General features: G+C 37.3%; 1 long non-coding RNA gene across 2 annotated transcripts; it reads right to left on the bottom strand.

Moving 5' to 3' along the window:
• LOC139471229 (uncharacterized) lies at window positions 1-19,879 on the bottom strand. 2 transcript variants are annotated; one of them, XR_011653824.1, is made up of 5 exons: window positions 19,795-19,879; window positions 9,109-9,153; window positions 8,776-8,847; window positions 8,140-8,211; window positions 1-211 (listed from the first exon to the last, which is right to left on the bottom strand). It is a non-coding gene; the product is annotated as an uncharacterized lncRNA (long non-coding RNA). The 2 variants fall into 2 exon arrangements; XR_011653823.1 differs by lacking the exon at window positions 1-211 and having other exon boundaries at window positions 7,904-8,211.
• Window positions 19,880-21,344: the final 1,465 nt, after the last annotated feature.

The raw sequence follows: 21,344 nt of genomic DNA, 5'->3' as shown, positions 1-21,344 counted from the left end.
GTAATCGTTCCAGTTTGACTTTGAAAGCAGCCTCTTTCAAGTGCCTCGGTAGCAATCAGCATGTGACCACAAGTCCATCAAGTGGATATAGCTTATTCATTCCAGAAATTGCACCTGTATGTCTTCTAATCAACTGAACTAACCTAGGTTTGATTTTCTTTTACAGATTAAACATTTCAGAACTTACTGATTAAATTGTCCAGTATGGGATCTGAAATAAAAATGTACAATATTATTCTAATTGATAAACAGGAATTGTCAACAGATTTTAAAACCATTTCAAGTAACCTTTAAAGGATCAGTTGACATAACAAGATTAAAGTGAATACAATCGGTCTCAGATGTTAAAAGATACCATTTGTTAGTGCTCCTGCACATCTGATAGAATCTGATTACTTACGGATCCTAATAAATGTTGTCTAGAAGTGGCTGTTTGTTTGTTTGTTTGTTGTTTAACGCCACACTCAGCAATATTCCAGCTATATGACGGCAGTCTGTAAAATAATCGAGTCTGGACCAGACAATCCAGTGATTGACATCATGAACATCGATCCACGCAATTGGGATCGATGACGTGTATCAACCAAGTCAGCGAGCCTGACCACCCGATCCCGTTAGTCGCCTTTTTCTACAAGCATAGTCGCCTTTTACGGCAAGTATTGTCTAGAAGTGAGTGAGTGAGCATGGTTTTACGTCCCTTTTAGCAACATTCCAGCAATATCCCCGCGGAGAGCAGCAGAAATGGGCTACACATTGTTCACTTGAGGGGAATCGTACCCATTTCCACAATCCTGTATTTTGGCTGCAATCACACTACAACTACATTTTCAGATTTTCAACAGAAGTCCTAATTGTCCATGTTTACAGTGCCTTATGCTAAATTGAACAAGCGTGTAGTCGACGAAGTCATCTATATCCCCCACCCATTTTAACACGTTATGGTCCAAAACCAGGTAACTGACCCAACATTTCTTTTAGCCCATGTCAAAATAGCTGTAATGGAAATTCTAAAATACACTTTTCTAAAGCTCCTAAGACCTTAGTATCAAATGGCACCAGTTCAGTATGTGCTTTCTATATAGACATGCAATGTTTGTCAAGGAAATATTTAAAAGTTTATTTGTTATACTGCATAAGTGCACCCACCCTATATTAAAACTTAAATCCAACTTGTTGTCATGGAAACATTAACAATACAAAATGATAAAATTCCTAAGTAAAGTAAAGTAAATGCTATTCATGCTATTCATTTAATGGAAGCGATGTCTATATTTTAGAAATATAAAGAGTAACTATAACGGATTGTATATATTTATTTCTATGTTATGTTGTACATGTACTTTTATTGTTTCGGACTGAATTAAGTGCGCACATTCGCACCTGTAATACAATAAAAGTCATCAGCCTCACCCCCCACAGCTGTTTGTGATTATTTGGTCAGTGGATCGCCTACTCTACTATCGGCCAACACAACAACGGTTACAATAGCAATAGGCACCAGTTCAGTATGTGCCTGGTAGACATGCAAAGTTTCGTAAGAAAGTGTTTAACAGTTTATGAGTTATGTTCCAGAAATGAAAAACACCCTTATAGAACCTAAGTCCAACGTGTTGTCAGGGACACGTAAACAGTAAAACTTTCTAAAATTCCTAAATAGAAATAGGCACCAGTTCAGCATGAGTCTGATAGACATGCAAAGTTTCGTAGGGAAATGTTAGCGTTATGCTCCGGAAACGATTTCGGGACGCACGTACACACGGACGCACGGACGGACTGACGGACGGAACCCATTTCAATATCCCCCGCCAACTTCGTTGGGGCGGGAGAAAATCAAATAGGCACGGCTAAAAAGCATGCAAACAATTATCAGAAGGCTAAAGGTTAAGAAGGCCTAGTGTATGTAAGGAGTAGACAAAAAAAAACTCTTGCAACTAATGAACAACTTGGATATCAGTAAATTGTTTCTTGCAAATCAACATAACATTTTCAACAGTGAGGGCGACTTTTACAACAAACTGTAGTAAGAAACGGTATTTTAGTTCTTTTGAAGCTGAACTTATGTACTGGTTTAATTAGCATAGCTCCAAATTAACAGTAATAAATATTAAGAATTTCTCCTCCCAGAACTTCGACCTGGCAGAACCTGACCTACATTGATTACTCTTCTCTTTCCATCACTGCCAAAGTATTGTTTACGGTGACGGTGATATTTACAAATTCAGAGGACAGCCCCAATCTGTGGTTATGTCAACATTAATCTGATTTACCGGTGCAATGAGTCTGCTTGTACAACCTCATTACAAATAGAAGCACTCTAAAGTATCACCGAATGCTGTCATTTGTGATCTGAAAACAAGACAACATTGTACAAAATGAGAACCTGCTTATCTGTGAGACAGGTGAGGGCTTTTCATGAATACACGTCTTTCAACGCCGATATGTCAGAGAAGTAGGACTGTTGTGACCCTGACATGGTGGTCAGTGCATGTTTCAGATTTCATGGAGTTTGAAAAGCTGATGTGGACCAAATTATGCTGTCTGGGTTGTTGTAGGTACAGGTACTTATGTACTACATGTATCCAAAGTATACACAAATGCAGTCTAGCTTGGCAATGTCTTATGCATTGGGTACTCCCTACTCATAAAAAACAGTAGAATTTGAATGTGATGTAAACTCTGTTGTGTACGCCATATGCAGTCCGATTTTGGTCTGTGTAGATTTATCTTGTACCTGTGTCCAGAACAAACTATGCATCAGTATGAGGGCTGTCACTAGATTGATGTATTCCTGTACAAGTTTTGTTTGAACAGGTTTGTCAATGGCGAGGTATCTAATGGCATTAGATGGCAATTGTGAGGACGAGATGGACATTTTAGGCCAAAAGTGGCCGATCTTTCGTTCGTTTTGAAGGACGATGAAGGTCGAAAGAAGTGCAAAAGAGAGTATGGCTCACTAATTCCCCCGACCCGCCTAGTGTGTCAATAGTTACAAATTAAATAGCTAGGATAGTGTTAGCCTTAGGGTTTGAAAAAATCATAAAAAATGGAAAAATGATAAAAACATTTTTTTCTTTTGACTGCACCCGTCCATATGACACAGAAAATATGTACTAAGTTTGAGATGAATCCACTGAATAGTTTAAAGGAAATGGCATGAAGAGAGCCACAAACATTTAAGACCTGTTCAAGCTATAGCCATAAGTGCCTTCTTGTCCACCCTATGCCTCCAAGTGTGTGCTCCCCATTATGAAAGTGTCGTCTAAAACTGGTGAAGACGTTGTTAAAGGAACACAATATACCCTGTCAGAAATATATGAGACATGGATGTAGCTAACCCACCCTTCCAGGGAAGACAGTTGTAAAATCATTACTGATAGTGGTACAGAAAGTCGTGGAGTAGGCCTAGACCATTCAGTCAAAAGTGATCCAGCAACTTAAACTCATCATCTTGTTCACTTTTGTCCAAAGCCATAATAAGCGCTGAAGTCATAGTAGGCGCCATACGTGTACAAGGCAAGACTGTTGAGGGAACACATCTCCAACCATCAAGTGTCGTAACTAGTTGTGGATGCACCTGAGAAGACGTTTAGAATAGGTTCTTCAGCAACCCACATTTGACTTAAGAGGCGACTATGCTTGTTGTAAGAGGCGACGATGCTTGCCATAAAAGGCGACTATGCTTGTCGTTAGAGGCGACAAACAGGATCGGGTGGTCGGACTCGCTGACTTGGTTGATGCATGTCATCGTATCCTAATTGTATTTGATTTGTGCCCATGGGCACAGTTATGCCAAATTAAGTGTACCATCACATATTTAGGTGTGCCCGGACATACATTGGCTTCTAAACAGTTTTAATGATTAATCATAATTCAAATACAAGTCAAGTGACTGTCATATTGTCAAATTATACTATACTTGAAATATCAATCAGAAAATTCAAACACACATCACTCAAGTTACTCATTTCTGGTTACTCGTTGCCTTTGAATCTTAGTTAAACACTGTAATACCAATCATAATAGTCCCAAGATTTAAGAGCTTCTGTTCACAGCTGGTAGTAGCTGTGCACTGATCAGTTACAGTTGTAGCTGTTCTGGGTCCATAGGAAGTGGTCCATCTCCTGGCCCTCTTCCCATCTGTATGCACTTAGCTACAGTCATCAACTTCGACAGTGTCTGAGATTTCAGCCTATCTGCTTGTAAAACAGCTTTGCTGCTACACGTTAATATATACCATTTGAAAGGTCTAATCCTACTGTTTATACATATGAAAGTTATGTTGATCACATTATTAAAATAATGCATTTACAACTAAATTAAGTTTGTATTAAATAACACATTTCCAAGCTAACACATTCATAACGTCCAGATTTAGGACCAAGGAAGGGAATGTTTTACGATTTTTGACAAATATAAAATTACACAAAATTCATTTACCTATTTAATTTTTTATTGTTATTGTTTACATAATCGGAAATTTATTTTAAAAAGAATTATAAATAATATCAGTAATCATCATTTTCCTGATAACAGCGGCTGTCCGCTCAGGAACATGAAGAAATACCAACGTTTTCGAAGCTTCGTATGAATAGCCATGACTGTGCCATGTGACACATCGGCGGCGGTCGGGTAGCCTAGTGGTTAAAGCGTTCCCTCGTAACGCCGAAGACGACATCGATTCCCGAAATGGGTACAATGTGTGAAGCCCATTTCTGGTGTCCCCCACCGTGATATTGCTGGAATATTGCTAAAAGCGGCGTAAAACCATACTCACTCACTCACTCACTATTTTGTCATCTTCACGATAGTAAGCTCGCCTACAGTCTTAAACTAGCTGTAACATGCAATTTTAGTGCATAAAATTTGGTTTCTAATAACGCTTTCTTGGCAAAATCTGCTACAAGGTTCGTGATTGGTAAAATTTAAGCATGTGACCTAAGGCAGCCAATCAAATTACAGCAATAGTTCCGTCCTCGTGTATGATGAATTGCAGATTTTGACGACAGGTTTTTGTTAAGTGTTATTCTGAACGTTTTAAGCAGGAAATTTCGATCTAAACTACCGGGCAAAAGAAAGTTTTCACTTTAAAAATAATTGTATAAAAGGCAATAAAACTGGTACAGAAAACATTCGCCCAAATGCAACATGACCACAACCACAACGCAGATATTCGAACGCAGCTTCCCAAATCATGCATTGTTGAAAACATGCAAAACGTGATTTTGAGACATTAGTCCAAATGCACGTGCGTGATTTTGGCATAAATACCGACGTTGGACAGAGCAGGCATTCAGTAAACAAAAAAACACCACGAATATGTCCAGACTTACACAAGCGCAACGAGACAGAGCGATTGGTATGGGCAATATGGGGGTTATTCAAAGTCAGATGGCCAGAACCTTCAACTGCTCCCAGACCACCATCAGCAAGTTGATAATCCTCTACCAACAGACAGGACAGACTCAAGACCGGCCAAGATCGCGAAGACCGAGAGTGACAACACCGGCCCAAAGACCGCTGCATCCGGCAGATTCACCTCCGAAACAGATGTGTGACGGCGACATCAACGGCGGCAACAACACTTGGGCATGCCATCAGCAGACGAACAGTCCTTCGACGACTTGTACGGCTGGTATACGAGCCTACCGACAATTCCGTGAATTGGCCTTGACCCATCTACACCGTCAACGCAGACTGCAATGGGCACGAACTGTACGTCGGTGGCAGCGACGTGACTGGGCGAGAGTGCTCTTTACAGATGAAAGTCGGTTCTGTCTGTTCAGGAACGATGGCAGAGTTCGAGTTTTTTTACGAAGGGGAGAGCGACTGGTGCCAAACTGCATTAGAGAAGTTCACCTGTTTGGAGGTGGAGGCGTCATGGTATGGGGTGCCATTTGTGGCCAGATTACAACATGGCTGGTTATCATCCGAGGAAACCTGAATGCTCAGCGATACAGGGATGAAGTGTTGAGAGCTGTTGTGGTGCCCTTTATTCAACATCAGCCAAGAGTTTTAATTTTTCAACAAGACAACGCAAGGCCTCCCACCACCCGAATTGTTCAAGACTACTTGAACAACGTTAACGTCAACGTATTGCCCTGGACACCTTGTTCTCCAGACATGAACCCCATTGAACATCTCTGGGATCATCTTGATCATCAGCTGAGACAACATGTACCGCCTCCAGCGAACCGACGGGAACTTGAACAGATTCTATTGAACATATGGAACAGGATTCCTGTTGACGTTATCCGCCGACTGACGACGTCAAGGAGGAGGCGTGTGTTGGCGTGCATAGATGCCCAGGGTGGTCATCCTCGTTATTGATGACGTATTACCTGACTACTGTGTCATTAATGGACTATTCATGCACTTTTTCAATTGACTCTGATTTGTGTAATTTTTAATTTGGACCCCTTGACACTTTTCTTTGTGTATTGCAGAGAATGCAATATCGGCATTACAATGCATTTTCATTCTAATTCATTGAAAATGATTTGTGTTTATAAACTAATCATCATAAATCTCACATATGCCTTTGTTTTTGGTGTATGGTCAAGTGAAGTCGGTGTAATCTTTCTTTTGCCCGGTAGTTTATATTCAAAATATGAAACTTCTTGGATGTATCATGCTAGGTTACAAGTTTGTCAAAGATTTTCATGCATATATTTTGGCATTAAATTTTGTGTCCGAGTCGAGAAATCGTTGCACCGAAAGCCAAGATGTCATTTGACTAACATTACACGCGATTGCACGAAAAGATGAAATAAATAACTAAAACGTAAGTTTTGACAACTTTTAGATGCAGTTTTGTTGATTTTATTAATCGCTTTGTGTAATATATTAAAAGAATTTATTGACATGTCTTAATCTTGCTCTTTGACTTGTTCGATGTGGACCCATTGTCGAAGTGTGTGTCCGATAATTTTATTTTCAATAACATTGCGGGAAATAGATCTTGTGAATAATCTTTTAATCTGTTGATAATAAATTGAAATACAATAATAATAGATTTAATAAATGAATTATATGACAGGTAGGTTCTTAAAGTTATATATATACTATTTTGATGTGACTACAGCTTGTCTGGTCTACCAGCATTTGGTGTCTGGAGACTCGGTGTTGAAACCATTAAATCGTGTTTGTAAATTTGTTTTTGCACATATTTATACAAATTATTTTACATGCAAGTCATAATTATCAACATACATACTTGTCATTCACTTTCATCGATACATTAAGTGTAGCATAGGGGCAAGCAGGTAGGGAATTCACCATGCCATTACAGTTTTAGGTGTGCCCTCGCACAATGGCACAAATAATTGCGAACCCTGCAATTGCGTTGATTGATGGTCATGACATCAATCACTGGATTTACCGACCGCCATCATATAGCTAGATTATAGCTGAGTGAGTCAATAAACAACAAACAAACAATAAACTGATCATGATTGTTGTTAAAAAAAAACAAATCTAAAAAATCTGTATATTACGTTTGCAGTTTCATCCAACAGTCATATAAAAAAACACACGCAAATGTGAAATACAAAACAAAGCCGTAAGTTATAATGCATGTAGTTATGAAACGTTAATCACAAACAGCAAGAACCGAAATGGATCCCAACACAATTGAAGGAAAAGTGAAGGCTCAAGGGGAGGTAACTCTAATCGGTGACGGTGACCTGTTGGAGAGACACCTGTTGGGTCTGTGTTAAGGATCGTAGATAGAAGGACATTTGCACTATGTTTGCTTCAGGATAAGAAATGATTGGCGTGTGTTCAAGCAATTGATTTCTAGTATCGATGTTTTGTCTCCTCGTGCACACTGCAATAGGGAGAGTTTAAAACACATCTTTAAAATATTAAAACAATGTATGGGTTATGACTCTATGAAATCCGCACGCACGCACGCACACACACACTGACTCATCACTAACCGATGAGTCCTTTGTTAAGCATCTTTAATACAATATTTAGGTATCTTCTATGTTAGAATTATGTCAGAAAACATAATATTATGTTTGTGCAAATTGGCCTTAGTTATCATATCGGTGAGTGAGTTGGGTTTAACGCCGCTTTTAACATTATTCTAGTTATATCAGGGCAAATCATGGCGGAAAGAAGTTATGGAATGCATACTGCTGTTGATGGTATTCCCCATACTACCATGGACCACTTCAGCCGTAAACTTCTGCTCCACATGATTCCCTCCTAAAAGCAAACAAAAACATCAATTCATCACCGAAATACAACATGTTTCTTCACATTATGATGGCCTTCATAAACACTTGGAATGTACATAATTATGGTAATGTAATTTGAAAAGAAAACAAAACAGTAAGTATATATAGGATAATAAATGTAAAGGCATGTACATTTATTTTGTAAGGTACTGTGGCTCCATCATGTTGTCGATGTGTTGTCATCCTTCTTTCATCAACTACTGAGATACAAAATATTTAGTGAACTATTTGAAACTAAGGTTGTTTATTTGTTGTCTTACTCAGAACACAGCAATATTGTAAATACACAATAGTGTAAATACACTCACTAACTCATCACTAACCGATGTGTCCTTTGTTAATGAAGACCAACTGAAAATACTGCGCATCTTAAGTACAATATTTGGGTATCTTCTAAGTTCTAAATCTATTGATGAAACAATTAGGTTTGACTATTCAGTTATGTGCCTTACAATATGTCAGAAAATATAAAAATATGTTTGTGCAAATTGGCCCTAGTTAACATTTTGGACAGAAGTAATGAAATACATACTGTTGTTCATGATATTCCCCATACCACCATGAGCCGCACCAGCCATGTACTGCTGCTCCACATGATCCCCTCCTTAAAGCAAACAAAAACATCAATTCATATCACCAAAATATAACATGTTTCTTCACATTATGATGGCCTTGATAAACATTTGGAACGTACATGATAATCGTTATGTAATTTGAAAAGAAAAACCAGTAAGTGAAGAAAAATACAGGATCATAAATGTAAAGGCAATTATACAATACCGATCAAACAGATTCAGATGAGGTAACGACCAAATGGTTGGTTCTATCTGGTACAAAACATTTATAATGCTGAGAGTATGGTTACCTTCCATTGTTATGTTGAGGGGTACTGTGGTTCCATCGTCCCCTCCTAAAAGCAAACAAAAACATCAGTTCATATCACCAAAATACAACATGTTTCTTCACATTATGATGGCCTTCATAAACACTTGGAATGTGATAATAATCGTTATGTAATTGGAAAAGAAAAGAAAAACAGTAGGTGAAGAAATATACAGGATCATAGATGTAAATGCAATTATATAATACCGATCAAACAGATTCACATGAGGTAATGACCGAATGGTTGGTTCTCTCTGGTACAAACTATACATTTGTAATAGGTGCCCAGTGACAGTAGACTTATAGAGATTGTTGACAAAAGGTCAGATGTTATAGGTTCTACTACACCAAATCAGAACCAGTTTGGACAGTGCGGTTTTCGCCTTCAGTGCAGATCGAGAGACATCTGCAGGCTGTGATTGGAGGATATTCTGTAAGATTTTTATGTCTTTCAAATGTACATCCAACCAGTTTTTAAAACTGACCATGATTTTCTATATTTAGTACTGTCTTTTTAAACACGATGACTTATGCTGAATGTTACCACAGCTATTTTCAAGTAGGTGACATTTGGTGCGAAACTGGGGGTGGTGTGTTTAGCTTCACCATGGATACAACATGGAACCAAATTTTAAAATAATGACAGTGAAGTTGGGGACATTTTAGGTTGAATGGAGCATTTGGACGACCTGGAAATGAATGTTGCTTCGTATTGTGGTCGAACGCAGCACAAAACCCCCAGGATACCTCTGTCCATCAAGCCCTCCTCCTGCCTTCTCACAAGAAAAAATACCCATATATACAAAATATACAATTTTGTATATTTGGTATTTCCAAAATATACAATTTTGTATAGTTGGTATTTCCAAAACTATACAATTTTGTATATATGGATAGATTTTACCACTGCTTCATTGAATTTTTTGAACTCGTAAGAGGTTTTCTCGGGGTTTGAAACTAATGTTACCGAACAGTATTTTTGCACGTGGTAATAATACGTTAATACTATTTCATTATGGCAACTATATTTGGAGTGTTATGAAATATTTTTTATTTCTTTATGTTGACAGCATTTTACATAAGAAATAGAACATTTGTTCAGATTTTAGTAACAGATAATGTAAATAATACCGCTGTCTTAATTAGATCGCGGTTTGAAAAAGCACTGTTTGTATAACGAAAGGCTGCTGCTGTTTTAATTAGGTCGGAGTTAGAAAAGCACTGTTTGTTTAACGAAAGGCTGCCGCTGTCTTAACTAGGTCGGGGTTAGAAAAGCACTGTTTGTTTAACGAAAGGCTGCCGCTGTATAAACTTAATTGGGGTTAGAAAAGCACTGTTTGTATAACGAAAGGCTGCCGCTGTCTTAACTAGGTCGGGGTTAGAAAAGCACTGTTTGTATGGGGAAAGGCTGCCGCTGTCTTAACTAAATCGGGGTTAGAAAAAACACTGTTTGTATAGCGAATGACAGACGCTGTCTTAAATAAATCGGGGTTAGAAAAGCACTGGTTGTATAACGAGAGGCTGTCGCTGTCTAAACTAGAATAACCACTAAACGGAATAGCAAGAGAGTAGCCTTTTAGCGATTGTCACGATCACTGCAAAATAATAGATAAAAAATCCATGAATTTAAAATTGTACAAGGAAACATATATAGGAAACACATCGTTGGAATAAATTCCTATTATATTACGTTCACGACATTAGTTCTGAAGTTTTCAAAGTAAAATTTAATATATATGTTTCTGTGATTTCATGTAATGGTGATTCTAAATATGAAATATTGGTTGATCTTGTTTGTCAAACAGTTGTACACACCGTCCATTGTGATACTTCTACTTAAGGATGTTTGTTTAGTCAATTGGCATGCGTTCATTGTAAACAAGGATCATTAGTGTGAAAGGATTACTAAGTTTGTCATCCAGTATAATGCACTTCCACGATTAGCATAATTAGAACAGAGTTTGTAATTAGGTACATCCGGACTCCAGTTAATCAAGGCAGCTACATCAGTTGAGAGTGTGAGCAACTGGAGAAGAGGCGAGCAACTCAATGTGATTAATGAATTAGTGGAATTTTAATAAATAAACGAACGCCTATCGCACAAATGCATTCGAACATAGAAGACGCACAATCGCCGATTTCTATGGTACATTTGAGGGTGAACGTGAACGAAGCCGTATAGGATGCCTAACAGCGATTTGTCTTCAGAACACACAGTGAGCTCAGGTGAGTTTATTAATGATGATATTTTCATTCATTCATAGATATGGCGATCATGAGCTCTGACACTATATGTGTTCGCAGTAGAACATTTGGAAGACTAGACACATATTGATTCACTATATGACTACATCAAATCCAGTATTTGTTTAATGCAACAGGTTTAAAGCATTCAAAATTGTGCATTATTATAAAATACAATGTGTGTCGCTTCGTCTCCCATGTAAAATACATTAATTATTTGTCTTAAATATAATTTAATATTACTATGAGTTTTACATTATAACTAAAATTATGGAGTCTTGCATGTCGAGCCAACAAACTATTGTACATATTATTCACATTGGAATTTATGTTTACTGTGTTTGCGGTGGGGCCCAGACAATTCCCCAAAGGGACAATTCCAAATACTACTGCGTAAAATATTAATGCTGATTTGGAGAAAATTACCAAATGGATGAAAGTAAGTAAAATTGAATCCAGAGAAAACAGAAGCTTTCTATTTCACGTTAAATTAAAGTCTTCCCAAGTGCAAAACCTAATCTTAAAATGAAAGGGATTAATATTTATGACTTGGGGAATAATATTTCAGTCAGATTCTGATATTGACGAGTTAAAAAGGAAATTCCTATGATTAATTGCCTTAGAAGTCTTAGATACCTTTCTGGTGTCCACCGCCGTAAACCATACTCACTCACTCAGTTAAATAACTCCTTTCCCATAAATCGTTAGAAGTTATGAACAAGCGTATAATGTCCATATTTGGGATAATTGTACCAAGAACAAGAATTAATCCTAGAATGTTTACACTAAGATTCATTCCGGACGCTGAAATATTGCCGATGAGACGTTAAATTTTAACTCACTCACTGAATACGGACTATACGGACTATTTGTGGGGCGATAAGGGGTACAGGCCACGAGCAAATATATAGAGAAACTAACACAGCCATTACACCTTTTTACAAAATGGAAAACATCTTTGCTGTTAGTAATTACATTTATAGAAATCAAACCAATATACAGGCTATATGTTGTAGAACAGAATGCTTTGCCAAGTTATTCCTACCTGATACCATTAATAATTGGAATAGTCATCTGATATAGAGGATTATTAAACTTGGACAGTGTGACTTATATACAGTTAAGCCATGATACCAGATTTTGTCACATAATCCTTTATCGCCTCGGACTCGGTTGTTGTGATTTAAACTTCCATCGGCTTAAAAGACAATATATTAAGAAATGATTCGCCTTTCTATTCTAAAGGCTAAGTGAGTTTATATTCAGTGGTTTATGGGAAACAATTTGTCAATTTAGCTATTTTGAAATCGGTCCATGTACATCCTACGTTCGGGTGAATTTGCACTAATGTTATAACTTAAGAATTAATTCATATTTTAAGACACGTATTAAGTATTAAACAGTTAAATAGCTTTTCTTAGTAATTGAACACCTTTCCATCGACCGCACCAAACTGTTGACCAATCGTTTTTCATCTATTCTACGTCAAATAAGATCAGAACACGTGTATAATTACAACATCCCCAGGATACCAATAACAACGAAATGTACAAATTAACAAACATGACCAACATTATTATTTCATGATAATGTAGGTGTCATGCATGTAATTAAAGCTATATAAACATATGTTTAATTATTCAGTTTGTGTGAAGTCGGTCATAAATACAAGAAACAGTTGATTCTGAAATTCTTTAATCATGTACTTTTAAGTATATTTTCCCAATATTATGTTATCCCCAAAAGGGCAATTATATTCATGTTATATTTATCAGTCAATTATTTAATACGAATTACGTAACATTTATGCTACTTTGATTTTATAAGACCAATGTTGTTGTTACAGATTCAGGGACCGACTAGGTTCATTACATGTCATAAAAGTGCCGGGACATAATGTGGTGGCAATACATTCTCTAATTAACACCTGTCATAAAGGGACGGGCCATTTGGGTTTGTCCTCAGGGAATGTGTTATGCAATTTGTGTATTCACGAAATAACATTCAACAAGTCGGGTGATTTGGGATTGAGGCATTTGTACTTCATATAAATAAATGAATTACATTATTTTCTTAATCGTGTGGGAAATACGCATAATGTCGGAAAGCGCAAGTGAAATCCCCAAATACTGACTTCGTTCCTAAATAAATCACAACCCTCACTTATAATTTAATCACTGTATCACTTTAAATTTTAATGATGTAAATCACGTATCTGTCACTTTTTAATGTAGAATACGGCAGTCACTCAACCAGTTCCACTATTATTTTCTCAAAAGATCAAAGATTAAAAACAGTTATCAAGATTTAATTTCCATATCGATAGATATATTTAATCTTAACATTGAAACATCTTCGTGTATTATTCTGTATTGAATGACATTAGATATATGCTCCTATACCGCCGCTGGTGTCTGAATTTGCGAGAATTAAACATTTAGTTTGCATCCAACCATGCGCGTCCCAAATTATACAGCGTAAAGCTTTCAGAGCTCCAAATAAGTTTTCCAAAGTAGAAATTAAGCAAAATGAATATTTATCAAGTTTCCTTTTGCTAGAACATATGCATGCTGTTATGGTTTTTCAAAAAAATATCTTCGTTCTCTCTGTTGTTAACAATATTAAAACAACAAGTACTATAAAATATAATACGGAAATATATTACATATCATTTACGCATCCGGCTGCTCACAAAACAATGCTATTAAACAATATTTGTGTCCCAGGGACTGACTACCAATTACACCAAGCCAGCTCTACAGATACTGACTCTCTCAAAAACAGCAAGCTACATTATACAGTTAATTGAAATCTCAAACATATCTAATGCTACTTCAACACTTTATCATATACTTAGCAGTTGAATATTCTGTAAAATTGAAATTAATCCTCTATTAGTTTACAGTGACGATTCTTGCAGGCTATATAATGCAGGCACGGCCCGTTATGTATCATTCAATCTTTATCTTTCTCACTTTCTTATAAATGATCGATAATCTCTTCTGTTGCAGTGTGAAATGTTAATTTATTGTGAGTAAGGCTAATCCCTTTCTCCAGATATAAATTGATCACTCACCAACAACTGACAAGGGATTAGTCCTGACTAAGTGATACAATATACTGCAGATTAATGAACTAATTAAGGGTTAAATGAGATTGTTTACTCAGAGTGTGATGTAATCCGTTTGATGTCGAATTACAAAGAGTGAATCTTCAAAAAGGGTAAGCATACCCAACACTACCAGTAGCACCTGGCATTCCCAAATAGTGTTGTTCTAATACATCAAGCTATAATAATGACACGTTGCTTAAGGGTTATCGGAATAAATTTGAATTTGATTTTTTACATATTCTCCTCCATTGCTCATGAGCATATACATGGATATACATACATATGCATTATAAATTTGAAATGCAATTGTAAATAAAGTTGTTTTTCTTCAGAAGAGTCGTAACCGAGTCCTCGGGATACGCCATCGCAACCTTCCCGTCCAGAAGAAACAGAGGTACGAGGACGCATTAAAGATAGCTCAGTTGATGCCCTCCGAGGAAAGTAACTATAACGAAGACGGCATAAAGATTTTTTACAGTACGACCAAAGAACTGCGAGTCGACGGAACTGCAGATAGCGAAGAGGCTCACAGATGAGACATACATGAAGAAGCTGGACAGTACAGCGTATTTTGTCTCAAAAGCCAAAATGGTTGGTTGTTTAAATAGTGACACTTTAATAAACTATTCTTCGTCTTCTTTTTCTTTTTGTTCATTGTCAAGATGCTGTGTATTACTTCCCAGACTGCTGACATGTGTCATCATTTTTTATCTTCAAATATCACGATGTGCCCACTGATACCGTCATTATGTTGATTGCCTGATTGTTTAGAACTATCAGTTGCGATATGTTATATGGTTGCTTTGTATAACATCGGCATGCTGTTCACTTTCATTGGGACTGGATGCTTTGCACAAGAGCGATAGTATCTCACTGTTAATTATTTTTTTATCATTTGCATGTATATAAGTAAAGAACATATCAATTTAATCTGAATACGTCAATGTGTCAATTTCTTGTTCTAAAAAGTACAGGTATAAGTATTCATATTCGACTTCTTATCATTTGTATTTGTAAGAATTTTTAAATTTTCTTCCGCCTGTTGTACATTACATTTATGGTCGTAGTTTGTTGACTTTGCTAACAATATTATACTGAGCCCCAAGAAATGTTTTGAACATTTGATTGCATTTTAAGCAATTTTGTGCCGTTTCGACAATATTCTTACCAACTAATGTAACAGTGGCAAAAGTAAAAAAAAAAAAAAGATGGCGGATGTAAAATTTCGGAGTTAAATCAGTACTTTTAAAAAATCGGGAATAGTTTCTGCGCAACCTGGGTTCCAGCCACTAATGCCTAAGTCCACTTTTGCCTACAGTTATTATTGCCTACAAATAAATAAAACAGTGTGGAATAATGCCTACACAATGAAAACAACATACCCATGTTAGGAATGAACTCTTTGAAATTTCTTTGAAATCATCAAATATCTGCTGGTGTATATACTATAAGAACTAATGCAGTGATGCAGAAATGATGCACTGATAGTAGGTGTCGCTGAAAATCACTGGTGCATGACTTTGTTTATTGTAGGCCGTAGGCCTTAGTGGCTGTAGGCATTAGTGGACGAAGACGCCACCTGGGAGCAATACTGCCACAAACGTGCAATGTCCCTTTCCCCATGTTGAAGCATATTGAGAAAAGCATACCTTTGTACTTATTATCTTTTGTAAAACATAAAACATTAATACAACATATATCCCCGTGTTATGGGTTTTCGGACGCTGAATAAACATTCATAGTTTTTTCACACAAACAACTGTAAAACATCTCATTCACTTATGAAAGACAACTTTATCATAAAAAAAGTCATTATTGGATTATTTACAATTTCTGTGTGACGACTCCCCCCTTCACCCACCCCCTCCCTTTTTAGTGCAAGTATTCAGGATAGAAAACGTATGATGTCCGGAAATGATCCCATGATTGTGTGATGAAGAATAATAAAGGCATGTTTGATGCTGAAAACTCGAAAACAGGACAATCCGCAACGGTTGTCCGGCAACACGATATTTTCGGAGTATTTTAAAAAAAATATCTTTCATTATATTTTGAAGAGGATTTTTCCAAGGACTGCCGTTTTTTAAAAAAACGCGATTTTCCGCGTTCCGCCTAGATTTGACATTATAACAATGTTTTCCCTACAATTAAACCGACACCTCAGAACAAACCAAATTCAACACTTGAAATTAATAATAAAATAGTTTTCATCCTCTGTGCAATCCACACTGTTGGCTAATCTGCCATGTGCACGAGAGCATGTTACAAATCACATCGCGGCTTCCCGTACAAACGAATCCAAGCTCAGCACAAATTGATTTCAACACTTTCAAAACAGAAGTCACCGCCAAACACCCCCGACAGCTTATCCTCTCTGTGCATTTGACCATAAAGTCTACTCACATACCAAGCACCGCGCCAGGAAAAGTACCAGACGCCTCAATCGCTTACCCGTCAATATCATTGCAAGGAGAGTATGTACTCCCGCTAACAGTGTGGAGTACTAATTAAACATTCCAGTAATGTTACACGCCACAATATCATTTTTTTCTAATTTGCTGATACTATTTTGCACATACAAAACAATTCTCCTCCTCTACAAACATATACAAAGAAACACAGTGCTCAACTTTAAACACTTCAATTTGCACATATATATAATAATTATACACAAATACATAACAATTATCTCCCTTTAACAATATAAACAAAGAAAACAAATTTGGATATACCATATATACAAATTTGTATATTTTTGTATATGTCGTATATACAAACTTGTATATTTTTGTATATATCATCATTCCAATCTAGTATATCCTTTGGAAATATCATCTTTCCAAAGGATATACAAGCTTGTATATATGGATTTTTTTTTGCAGTGTCTGAATTTGTTGAAACTGATGAATTTGACAACAAATTAGGCTAAAGTCACCACTGCCATAACAATTTCTGCCTTGTGTTAATCGCTTGCCGGTCCAGTTACGCGATGCCGTTAACTTGAGTATGAAGCATGTACACTGCTGACAGCAGAATATGTCACAAATCCCCTTAATTATAGTAAACAATGTAGCATACCAATATATCTTTCTGTTAGGTGCTTTTGTGTGAATGAAAGATGCTATATTTCTATTAAGTTTCTTAAAACAGACTTTTTTTTCACTCATATGACTTTCAAATAATTATTTTGTCCCCTCAAGAACTGACTCCTGGCTGTTATATCAAAACTGGTTTGCCATTTGATATTGTCTGAACACTTTTTTCAGCTTTTAGCATGTCTGATGTTGACTGGGGAGGTATATGTGCACTCATGCAGAAGAAGTAGAAGTTTTCACATCCAATTTGGCATTTGGAGAAGCTGATCTGAAGTCCGGAGTTGGCAGTGTGTGATCGACAACACTTGTTTTGCCTCGCTGCGCTCTATTACCTAGTAGAAGTTGGAACTTGGACATGTAGGTACATTTAGTACATTAAAGAACCCCAGTGCACTTGAGGCCCCTCTGTTGCTCACTATCAAGTGCAATAATAAGATCACCCTCATGCTCTAGACATTTCTCACAGTGATCCCTTAATGCCTCACTGTGCAGTGTTTTAGTTTGCAAACATAAAGTAAGGGCTATACACCAGTCCCAGAACCTGCTTAGATGAAAATAATATCCACTGACTCTTTTTGAATGTAACATTATGGTTCTGAAATCATCTGTAAAGAATGTGAATGTGTTCGACAATACTAAATTATCTCCCCTGTTTAGTAAAATGCATTGTATCTTTCATTCCCCTATAAACCCATAAATTATTGGAGAAAAACACTATTTTGAGCTGGTATTGCATGACATTGTTAATTGTGAATAAAAAGAATTACATTTATGTCAGGATAAGCTGTACATTTTCAAAATTATATGCAATTTTAACTTTGTTTCATTGAAACTGGCAAATAACTGATATTAGCAAGTTTAGCCACCTTGAAACATTAAACAGTAAGTATGTTTGATGTCCTGTGAGTATTTTAAAGTCTTGATTAGGTGCGATTTATGTTGTCATACGAACTATGTATCCTTGAATCAGTCATGGAATGAAATAACAATAAATCAATATCTTTGTCTTGTTTGAAAGGAGTATGTCACCGTTATGCTTTGCTCTACTAATGACTGGGGAGTGCCTTGGGAAAATATGGATTGTGTTGATTGTACTGCATCATAAGATCCCGATTTACGTGATTGATATGTCATATTTCCGATACACACACTCCATATTCCCTCCTTTTTCCCACATTTCTCTGTGTACTGCAATAACCACATTTGCTCAAAGTGTCCAAAAAAAGTTATTGGCACAGTCATCATTAAACACAGAATATTTCAGAAATAAAGGGGGCAGTCGGGTAGCCTAGTGGTTAAAACGTTAAAACGGGTACATGGGTACAATGTGTGAAGCCCATTTCTGGTGTCCCCCGCAATGATATTGCTGGAATATTGCTAAAAGCGGTGACAAACCACACTCACTCACTCACTCACTCAGAGCTATTTCGCTACTGTGAAATACATCCCCACCAAATGCTTAAGCTTCCATCATCAGTTGGTGCAGAGATATTTCCTTCTCATTTGTCATGCATGACTCCAATTCCTCGGAAATAATGAGAGTTAAAAATGTTAAGTAGCAGAATATTGTGTTCCCTTTTTTCATTCAAGGATCTAAAGGCTAAGGTAAAGTGGGGTATCACCCACCCTAACTCAACTTAACACTAAGTATGTGTTATCCGATACTAAATAACTATTCTTGAGACATATATATCTTGTCTCTATGATAGTATTTTGTGTTGAACAAAATCTGTAATCGCATTATTCTATGTGTCGGCTCCATCACTTCAACAGGTAGACAGGACAGATCCTTATATGGAAAGTCACGTGGCCATACACGACGTCAGTTCTCACACATCAAAACGACAAAAATGAATATACCTGTACATGAACATGAGGTCAGTTCCCAACGTAAAACTCTCTCCCCCGTCCCATAAGGCGCAGGGAGCAACAAAGAAGGAAGTAATACTGCTTGAACGGTTGCCATGTTTAGTGAAGGACGAAGTAATGTTACTTGAGCCGATGACGGGTGTCTACATGTACAGTCTGTATTGTTGAATTATGATCGGCGCGTTATGATCTGTTTCCCTCCTGTCTTCATTTCAATTCAAATGTGGAAATTTCACAAACATATCCACCTGGATTACTGGACTGTATGGCATGGTTAATCATAGTATTATGGTTTACATCTTTTCCAAACTTGCAACAGTATCATCAGTAAAGACTAAGCGACACTTACCAGCTGTCACCAAGCACTGCCTAAATCCAGTACCAGCTCTATCTCTAAATGCAGCACCGCATTACACCAGTTGCTTCCTTTATTCTGTTATCCTTCAGTTACAATATGTCACATGACCAGACCGGGTGGGCCCAGCCCATACCGAATAGAAATACTTCCCCGTGTTTGTGCAATGCAACAGACAAAAAGCAGAAAACACGTGACGTCCTGCTGGCAACAGATAGAGAGAGGAAGTTCATTTTCTATAACAACGAAACTGTGGCTTAAGCTCACGTACAAGCCAGTACAAAGAACAATCTTAGACTTCAATCAAATAAACTTGCAAATGTATCATCTGAAATTGTTATGACTATGCCTGTTTATAATGTTCTGTACTGAAATAATCAGCTATTTTATTAAACAGAGTTCACGTTATATAAGTGACTGCTGTACATGTATGAATATGTGTGTGTGTGTGTGTGTGTTAGTGTGTGTGTGTTAGTGTGTGTGTGTGTGTGTGTGTGTGTGTGTGTGTGTGTGTGTGTGTGTGTGTGTGTGTGTGTGTGTGTGTGTGTGTGTGTGCGTGCGCGTGTGTGTGTGTGTGTGCGCGCGCACGCGCGAGCCCACCAGCCCTTGTTTGAACTCCTTAATGCCGAGCACCAGACAGGGTAACAACCAGTACTGACTTTTAGCGTTTTTTGGTATGACGGGGGCTGGTGATGAAACCCCGACCCTCCGCTTTCCGGGTAGACGCTTCACCACTAGATCACTCTGTTTGTGTTGTTATTATATTCCAGCTTATCCTTGTTGTTTTAAACTACAGTCAAACACAGTTCTGTCGAAGTTGAACGTACATGAATAACACACAACGGTTATTAACTGTATTATTACGCAATACTTTCCAAAAAAACTTTACTGTTCAGCAGTTCATACAGCGCTTGAATCAGAACTGGTAAAACCACAATCATTACAACCACCACCACTACAACTACTTCGGCTTCGATTTCAGGGGGGTAGTGATGGGGAATCATACAATGTTAACCTGTATAGTGAGTGAGTGAGTGAGTGAGTGAGTGAGTGAGTGAGTATGTATTAGTCAGTGGTAAGGTACTGACCGTATCCATCATTGCAAATGTGTTGAGAACCCTGCAAGACATCACAGGCCAGATAATGGACATCTAAGCTTCACTCACTCGAGAGAATACAACATCTTATGACCTATTGAGGACCGGTGCAGATAGAACCGTCGACCAGGACTTTTCACATTAGACTGGTGTTGAATTTCTGCATCCCGTTATTGGCTTGGAAACAGGTACGTGACTTCTAAACGGTCGAATTATTGGGGTTCCAAAGCCATTATCTTTTCCCCTGGGCCTTCTTGTTGAAATAGATCAAGAAAAACGTAGGGAAAACTTGCATGGAACAATTTGTCGCCAGTTTTACAGTTATGTTTTGCATCTTGTATTTTTGCTATTTATAACACATAATTAACTATTTTTGTTCACAGAGTAACTGGTAAAAAAATATATACAAATGGTCTCGGTTCAAATGAATCCAAATGTGCAATATAA

This window comes from Haliotis cracherodii, unplaced genomic scaffold, assembly GCF_022045235.1.
Source record: "Haliotis cracherodii isolate W230 unplaced genomic scaffold, xgHalCrac1.p SCAF_22, whole genome shotgun sequence".
Classification (NCBI taxonomy): Eukaryota; Metazoa; Mollusca; class Gastropoda; order Lepetellida; family Haliotidae; genus Haliotis; species Haliotis cracherodii.
This window is presented reverse-complemented; position numbering and strand designations above follow the sequence as displayed.